At 50.9% G+C, this 8,424-nt stretch overlaps 1 non-coding gene across 1 annotated transcript; it reads left to right on the top strand.

Annotated features, from left to right (window-relative positions):
- Window positions 1-7,938: 7,938 nt before the first annotated feature.
- On the top strand, window positions 7,939-8,079 carry LOC126024988 (U4 spliceosomal RNA). The gene has a single exon (XR_007501046.1). It is a non-coding gene; the product is annotated as a U4 spliceosomal RNA (small nuclear RNA).
- The last annotated feature ends 345 nt before the right edge of the window (window positions 8,080-8,424 follow it).

Genomic DNA, 8,424 nt, shown 5'->3' on the forward strand with positions numbered 1-8,424 from the left:
CGGCAGCAGGGTTGCCATAGAAACTCCCAGTGAGCCTCTGCCTGGGGACTGTGGCTTCTTGACCTGCAGCGGCAGCCGGGACACATGTCCCTCCTCCTTCCTCGCCTCACTGGTACAGAATCCTGGGGGTGTTCAGAGGAGCTCCAGAGAAGTGTGACCACTGCTCCCCCATCAACCTGCAGGAAGTCAGGGATTCCTTTACCCCTCAGCCGGCTGAGCTCTCACCTTCCTCCACCTGTCTGTGCTTCATGTCCACAGTGGCCTTAGGGGTTTAGGCTCTATGGGCTGAGGTGGACCTTGTGTTTTCCAGGTCTCAGCCATGGAGGGTGACCCAAAGATGAATCTCGCTTCTCTGTGTGGCTCCAGAAAGGTCTCTGAGCCTCCCCTCCCTGAGCCAGTCCTGTCTGTACAAGGGTAGAGATATTCACTTCTGCTGAGGACATTAAAGATGAGGTGTCAGCCCTGCCCCCAACCCATCTCTCTGCTTTCAAAATGGCGTTGGGGGTATGGGTGGTGAGCCATTCTTCAGCTTACCATGTCTGGCTTGAAGCTTTGGACTCAACAAGTGAGGCTGAGGTCCCCAGTCTGGCAGCCTCTCTCTCAAAAACTGGGAACTCATTGGAAATGGGAATTCTTGCATCCCCTCAACTTACTCCTTAGATCAGGGATAACTCCTGGAGATGCTCAGGGGACAATGTGGAGTGCTGGGGATTGAACTGGGGCCAACATGTTCAAGACAATAGCCTGACCCAACTGCATGCTTTGGACTCAAGCTGTTTTAAGGCCGGGCATCAGGATGGGGCAAGCAAACCCTTGGTGGTGGGTGACAGTCCACTTGAGGGAGTTCAACTTCCTCAACTCCCACCCCACCCATCTGGACTATAGAATGTACCCCCTTCCCAGGACCATGATCCCGCAGGCTGCATGTGAGAAGGGCATTTCAGGATTGTGTCATGAACCTTTCTGTATAGGAATCCTCCATGGCCCAGGGGAACAGCATTCAGGTGGGATCGCCAAATAACATGTCTGTCTGCAGTATCTGATAGCTTGGCAGTTCCTGGTAGGCTTCTTGTGCCAGGGCTGGGGCCTTCCACCTCACACTCACTTCTCATCCAGGCCTGGCACAATGTAGGCATTCAGGAAGGCATTCTGGGATGGCAGCAGCCTCTGCAGACCCTCAGACAGAGCCCAGCATGGGATACAGGGGAGGCTGCAGGGTAGGAAGCTGCACTGGTCCAGGGGGGCCCTGGTGAAGTGCCAGCCTGAAAGCCCTGATAGGGCACAGGGCTGTTTTTCAAGCTCTGATGGCCTCAAGCACAGAAGAAGGCCCCAGCTAGCCCTGGAAGTAAGATAAGAAAGTGGGGGGGGGGGGAGACAGAGGGGCAGGAGCATGGAGGGCTTTTGAAGTTCTGCTCACAGGGAGCCAGAGGGTGTGGAAGGCCGTGGGGGTGGTCTCCATGTCCAGATCTGAGCGCCATATGGCCTCCTGGTTCTGACCTGTGAGTCCCGATGCCAGAAAGCCTGGTGTCATGGCACAGGTAAGGGCAGTGAAAAGAGCCAGAGCTCACTAGGGCATCTGGACTCTGCCCACCCTTCTCACTCTGTGCAGATAATACCCAAGGTGGTAATCATGATAATGAAGAGAATAGTGGGGCCGGGGAAAGTGGTAATGATGGCGGTGATAATGGTGATGGTAGAATGGTGGTGGTGAGGAGAGTGTGGAGGGTTGTGACAAGATGGTGGCTGCAGCAAGAGGGATGTGTGATGTGTAATGATGCTGGTGATGACTGACGGAGATGCCGGTGGCAGTGGTGATGGTGAAGGTGGAGGAAATAGCGATTGGTAATAATGGCAATGATGATGATGGAGGTAGGGATGGAATGGGGACGGTGGTGGCAGCGGGTAGTGATGACTGATCAGGATGCTGGTGGCAGTGGTGGTGAACGTATTGAATGTGACGAGAGTTACAGCTCATGGAAACTTCCTTTTCTTTGTAGTGCCAGCTCTGTCTGTCTGCTTGTCTCTCTCTTTCTCGCCTGAAGCCCCTGCCTAAATAATTCCATAGCCACCCACTCTGGACCCAGGGGACCAGTTTCTAATAACACAGGGAAAGTCATTCTGACATATTTCTTCAGAGAACACACGAGGGTTTCCCTGGCATCAGAGGCCTGGTGATAGGAGCACTCCCCACCATCATCCTCACCCCCAGGCTTTGCCCTGGCTCCAGTTCCTCCTCCCCAAGCACTCAGACATGGTCAGAACAGTGGCTCCTTCCAGAGGGCAGATGTAGTGCTGACAGGCCTTCACAGCCAGAGCCTGCCCAGGTAGATTGTTGTCTACTGAAGCTATGTGGGCCGAGTCTTACCCTCACTGTGCCTTTCAGGCCATCTTGGAGTCAACAGACAGGATCATGCCTGTGAGAGGCCACAGAGTTGTGGTGATCAGAGCATGAACAGGGTGGGTGGAGGTGAGGATTTTGACTCTGTGGCTTGAGGCAAGATGGTGGCAAGGGTTTGAGTAGGCTCAGAAGCTCAGAGTGTCTTAAACTTGGTCACCATAACCTTCCCTCCCACAGCTATTCCTGTGCCTGCTGGCCTGGGGAACAGGCTTTGGGAATGGGGCCTCTGACCTGCCATCTTGCTCACTGAGGTTGAGGTTTTATGCCCTCCCTGGTAGGAGCAGAAGGACTCCTCATGCATTGGAGTTGGTCTGTGGAGTCCCTGTGTGAACAGGTGAGGGATGAATCCCACAGTCTGGGATCAGTCTGTGCCAACTGAAAGGGGTACATGTAGACACTAAATCCAAACTTTATGGTTCTGGGCTTTCTCTCCAGGGCCCAGTCCTGGTTAACCTCCACCTTACTGATGACCCCAGGCACCCTGCACACTGTGTCCCTTCCCACAGGCCTACCACTGCCTCCCAGGGGTCTCAGTGGAACTTCTCCCAAGCCCTCCCTCCATTTGCCCTCCCCCATCTGCTCTCTACCCCTCTCCCTACCTGGGGCACTGTCTGTAGAGCAGCTTCTCTGCTGATCCCCCATGCTTGGCAGGTAGAAAGTATGAGCTGGATGCATGTGCAAGATGAAAGGCTCCAGAAAGTTCTTTGTATCCTTCCCTGACTCCATGTTCCCACCCAGGCTTCCCACAGAGCAGACACAAGTGTCTCAGTCTCCCTCATGGTGCCACCATTCTGCCCCTCCTTGGTATCCCGCACTCTTCAAAATGCCAGACAGGACCTGCCTTCTTCACCACAGTCGTGGTCTCTGACAGGAAAGGCCTGGGACTTCAGGAGTCTCAGTAGAGCTGGCAATGGACACAAAAGCCACCTCATTCTACTCCAGGGGTGGCTCTAGATCTCATCAAGACAAGCAAAGGGGCCAGGCAGATTGGGAAGAAAGACCCTAAAACCCAACAGGAGTGGGCATGATGTTGGCCTTCCCTGGGCATGTCTGACAGAGATCGTCTGGGGCCAGAGTGTGAAACCAAGAAGCATTTCACAAATGAAGATAAATTGTGAGCCTTCAGCCCATTTCAGTGCTTAATGCAAAACATAAACACATTAAAGTCATTTCAGAATCTGGAGGAGTTTGAATAATTCAGTCCCATCATTTACTCCAAAATGCCTCATTTCATCTTCTGAGTCATCTGGGAGGGGATGGAGGGAGAGATGTGTGGTGGTGAGTAACAGGATTGTTGCCAGTGCTGCAGGAAAGACTGCTGGGAGGAGGTTGCTGGCTCCCTGGCAAGAAGTGGCCTGAGAGCAGCTTCAGGAATCAGCCCTCAAGAGTGTCTGCTTGGGCCGGACCAAACTGATGACTTTTTCTTTTGAGTTTGTTTTTGGGTCATACCTGGCAGTACTTGGGGGTTACTCCTGGCCCTGAACTCAAGGATCACTCCTGGAGGGGCTTAGGGGTCCATATAATTCAGGCCTGCTGGATATTGAACTGGGGTCGGCCTCTGTACTAGCACTCTGGCACTGTACTAGCATTCTGGCCCCTAAAAAGATGATTTTGTTGTTGTTGTTGTTGTTGTTGTTCAAGGTCTGGTCTCCTCTGGCCTCAGAGCCCAACCTTGAAGAAAACATGGACCAATGATGGCTGTGGGAGCCCAGCAGGGTCCCTCATCTGGCCTACAGAATCCAGGAGGAGACATTGCCAGAAATGAATGTCCCAGTTAAAAAAAAAAAAAAAAAGGAGGGAGGGAACAGAGGTGTAGCCTGCCAACCCCATGCAGCCTTGAGGTCCACTTCCTGATGGGTGCAGGCTGCTGGGATGTGCTTTGGGACACAGGCAGCCAGGCCTTTCTTGACGTATGGGAGCTAAGGGACAGGAGCCCAATGAGCCTGCCTAGCTTTTGTGCACAGGCCTTCGGTGACTAATTGGTTTAATCACCCACTGCAGCACTGGGGCTCTGACGAGGCCTTGTAGACAAGCAGACTTGGCTGAAATCAGATCCCGGGACCCTTCCCTCTAGTCTAGAGTAACAGCCCCTCCTGTTGGGAGCAGGTGCCTAAGAAGGCCCAGGGCCACTGATTCTAAGTCACTGACTTTGAGTCACTGACAAGTACAGGCTTGGTACAGGGGTGGGTGGGGGGGTCTTGGCTGGGGTCCAGGGCAACAACCAGGGCACAAGCCCTGAGCAAAGTCAGAAGCAGCACTGCCTTCCCAGAAGCCCAGTGCCTTTTCTCATTCAGCTCCTTGCCTTGCAGCCATGTTGTCTAGTCTTCCTTCTTCACTGGACTCTGCTTCCTCCTGAGTCTGGGCTCTTGTACTGAGAATATTGGAAGTCAGGGACCAGAATGAAGACACCGCATGCAGGAGAGGCTTCCAGGGGATTCTGGAACAGTCCGAGGAGGTGGTGATGGCCCAACATGGCTGCTACCTGTGGTGCTTTGGCTTTGACCCACCTTTCCAGCCCTGAACACACTTGCAGCAGATTCAAGTTTTCTCATTACTGTGGCTTACAGGTCTGGCTTACAGAGTCCAGCATTACAAGGCTCCCTGGGAAACACCAGACATAACATTGGTCACTGCTAACTCCCACTGAACCTCCAGGCACAGCATAGCTGGGAATGGCCCTGATTAAAGAAAGGGAATAAATTGAGCTGACTCAAAGTGCTCATGTTCATGCATGGTGTGTGCAAGGCCAGGGTTTGCTCTCAGCACTGCATTTGTCCTGAATACTGCTTACTCTAAGGTACCCTCAATAAAAGACCCAGGGGAGCTGGAGCAAATAACACAGCAGGGAGGGCATTTGCCTTGCATGCAGCCAATCCAGATTTGATCCTCGCATCCCATATGGTCCCCTGAGCAGCACCAGGAGTAACTGAGTACAGAGTCAGAAATAACCCCTGAGCATCATGGGGTTTGGCCCCAAAACCAAACCAAAAAAATAAAGAAATGAAAAGGAAAGAAATCAGCCAATGTGAGATCATGAGTCAGATCCCTGGTATTGCTCGGTTCCCTCGACCCCAGCATGGTGTGAGTGGATTGTGGGACTGGGGTGAGCCAGATTTAAGTGTAAGAACAGTGTCCCTTGGGGGCCAGAGAGATAGTATGGAGATAAGGCATTTGCCTTGCATGCCGAAGAACAGTGGTTCAAATTCCGGCATCCCATTTGGTCCCCAGAGCCTGCCAGAAGCGATTTCTGAGCTTAGAGCCAGGAGTAACCTCTGAGCACTGCCAGGTGTGACCCAAAAACAAAACAAAAAACAAAACAAAACAAAAAAAAGAACAGTGTCCCCTGGCCCAGGGTTGTGATTCAATGATAGAACACATGCATTGCATGTGTGATTACCCCCTCCCCCTTTTTTTTGGCCACACCTGGCGCCACTCAAGGGTTACTCCTGGCTCTACATTCAGAAATCTCTCCTGGCAGGCTCCAGGGATGCTGGAAATAAAACCTGGCTCATCTTGGGTCAGCCTCTGCAAGCAAACACCCTATGGCTGTGTGAGAGTTCTGCATATGTGAGACCCTTGATTTGATCTCTCTCTCTCTCTCTCTCTCTCTCTCTCTCTCTTTCTCTCATGCATACCCTATTCACACTTTCTTTCACTTTCTCTCTCACACATGTGTTTTTTCTCATATATATACACACAGATGCACACATTGGAGAAAGACCCTTGTTGTCTTAGACACTAAACTCAGGCTCCGGCCTGCAGCCATGTGTAGTGCGTGTGGATCCCTTCCTCTCCCTCTCAAAGGGAGCCTGTGCCTCCCATCTCTGTGTTACTCTAGGTGAGTCTGGAGAAGGCTCAGGGCACAGATGTGGGATGAAAAACTCTTCGAAAGGCAGACACAGCATCAGTCTGTGGCCTAGCATTCCACTCCTACATATTTACCAGTGGGAAATGCTCTTAAAAGACTTGCAAGAGGTTATTCAGAACAGCCTTCCTCATGACACTCAAAAGATATAAACCATCTAAAACACCCATTGATACAAGTATGAAAGGATATTCATGAAACACAAGGATTGAGATGCTAATGAGTCAGAAAAGGTACTTGAGAAGACAGTGAGAAAGCAGCCACAAACCCTGAAAAGAAGAGAGGCAGGAAGATAGGAGAGGGGTGAGTGAGGTTCTAGGAAGAGTCATTGCAGAGATGGTGGGAGGGGCGGAAGTCACAGACAGATATCAGCCTTCAGAGCCAGCAGCTATGACTGCTCCCAAGAAGAACAGTCAAGCAGAAACCTTCACCCACCTTGCAAGGGTGCCCTTGAAAGCAGACATATATTGTCCAGGTTAGTGTCATAGTCAAGGTCTGAGTGGATCCACAGTGTGACAAATTACCATTACATGAGTCTCAGGACACCAACTTGAGTCTGGACACCAGTGAAAGTGTGAACTCCTGGGACTGGGAACCAGTGTTCTCCCCTACCCGCTGCTGTGGTGTTGGTATATGGGGAGTTGCTCTCAGTGGTGTCTTGTTTCACAACAGTTGGTGACATGGGCTGATAGTTGGGATCCAACTCTCGGTCTCACACAGAACCACAGTCTGGGTTTGAGAAGATATTTTGTGTGTGTGTGTGTGTGTGTGTGTGTTTTTGGGTCACACCCGGCAGTGCTCAGGGGTTATTCCTGGCTCCAGGCTCAGAAATTGCTCCTGGTAGGCACGGGGGACCATATGGGACTCCGGGATTCGAACCTATGACCTTCTGCATGAAAGGCAAACGCCTTACCTCCATGCTATCTCTCCGGCCCCTGAGAAGATATTTTAAATTTAAAGCAACTGCAAGTGAGATTGTTCTCTAAGGACAGAGAATACATTATTCACAACCATTTGAATCCTAAAGTGGACCAAAATATATAGATGAGTTCAAACGAAGACATTGTCAGAAAAAACAACTGAGAGCATGTTAGCAAGAGGCGTTCACTAAAGAGGTTCAAAATGGGGGACCAGAGTGATAGCACAGCGGTAAGGCATTTGCCTTACACACAGCCAATCTAGGACACACCTGGTTCAATCCCTGACATCTCATATGGTCCCCCAAGCTTGCCAGGAGTGATTTCTGAGTACAGAGCCAGGAGTAATCCCTGAACTTTGTCAGGTGTGGACCCCAAACCAAACGAAATAGGTTCAGAATGTACTTAAGAGCCAGAGAGAGGCCAGAGAGATAGCACAGTGGTAGGAAGTTTGCCTTGCACATGGCCGACCCAGGACTGATGGTGGTTTGAATCCTGGCATCCCATATGGTCCCCAGAACCTGCCAGGAATGATTTCTGAGTGAGAGCCAGCAGTAACCCGATTGCCACTGGGTGTGGCCCCAAAACAACAACAACAACAACAACAACAACAAGCCAAAGAGATAAAGAAGGGTTAAGGCACTTGCCTTTCACATAATCAACCCCAGTTTTTCCCCACTATTGCATATGGTCCCCAGAAAATACCGGAAGTAAGCCCTGAGCACTACCAGGTATAGCCTCCAAAATATAAAATAAAAAGCTTTGCGCAGTGGCAGTATCGTAGCCAATGAGGTTTATCCGAGGTGCAATTATTGCTAATTGAAAACTTTTCCCAATACCCCGCCATGACGACTTGAAATATAGTCGGCATTGGCAATTTTTGACAGTCTCTATGGAGACTAATAAAGAAAAAAAATAAAATAAGAAGGAAATAAGCTTCAGAAGGAAGGTCTGAGGTGCAAAGAGGAAATGTATTCTCAAGGCTCCTCATGGAGGGGCTGGAATGATAGCACAGTGAAGTCCAGTTAGTTGCTCAGGCAACCATTTGGGGCTGACCCAGGTTCCATCCCAGCATCCCATGGTCCCCTGAGCACTGCCAGGAGTAACCCCTGAGCACTTTCTGGTATATTCCTCCTCAAAAGGCTTCTCAATGTGTCCAAAATGAAGCTTTAATCTGCCCCTCGGGCACTTCCTGGGTGCCCTGCTCTGGGAGGATTCTGATTATGTATCATCTGTTTTTTGAG

The sequence above is a fragment of the Suncus etruscus genome, chromosome 12 (assembly GCF_024139225.1).
Source record: "Suncus etruscus isolate mSunEtr1 chromosome 12, mSunEtr1.pri.cur, whole genome shotgun sequence".
Lineage (NCBI taxonomy): Eukaryota > Metazoa > Chordata > Mammalia > Eulipotyphla > Soricidae > Suncus > Suncus etruscus.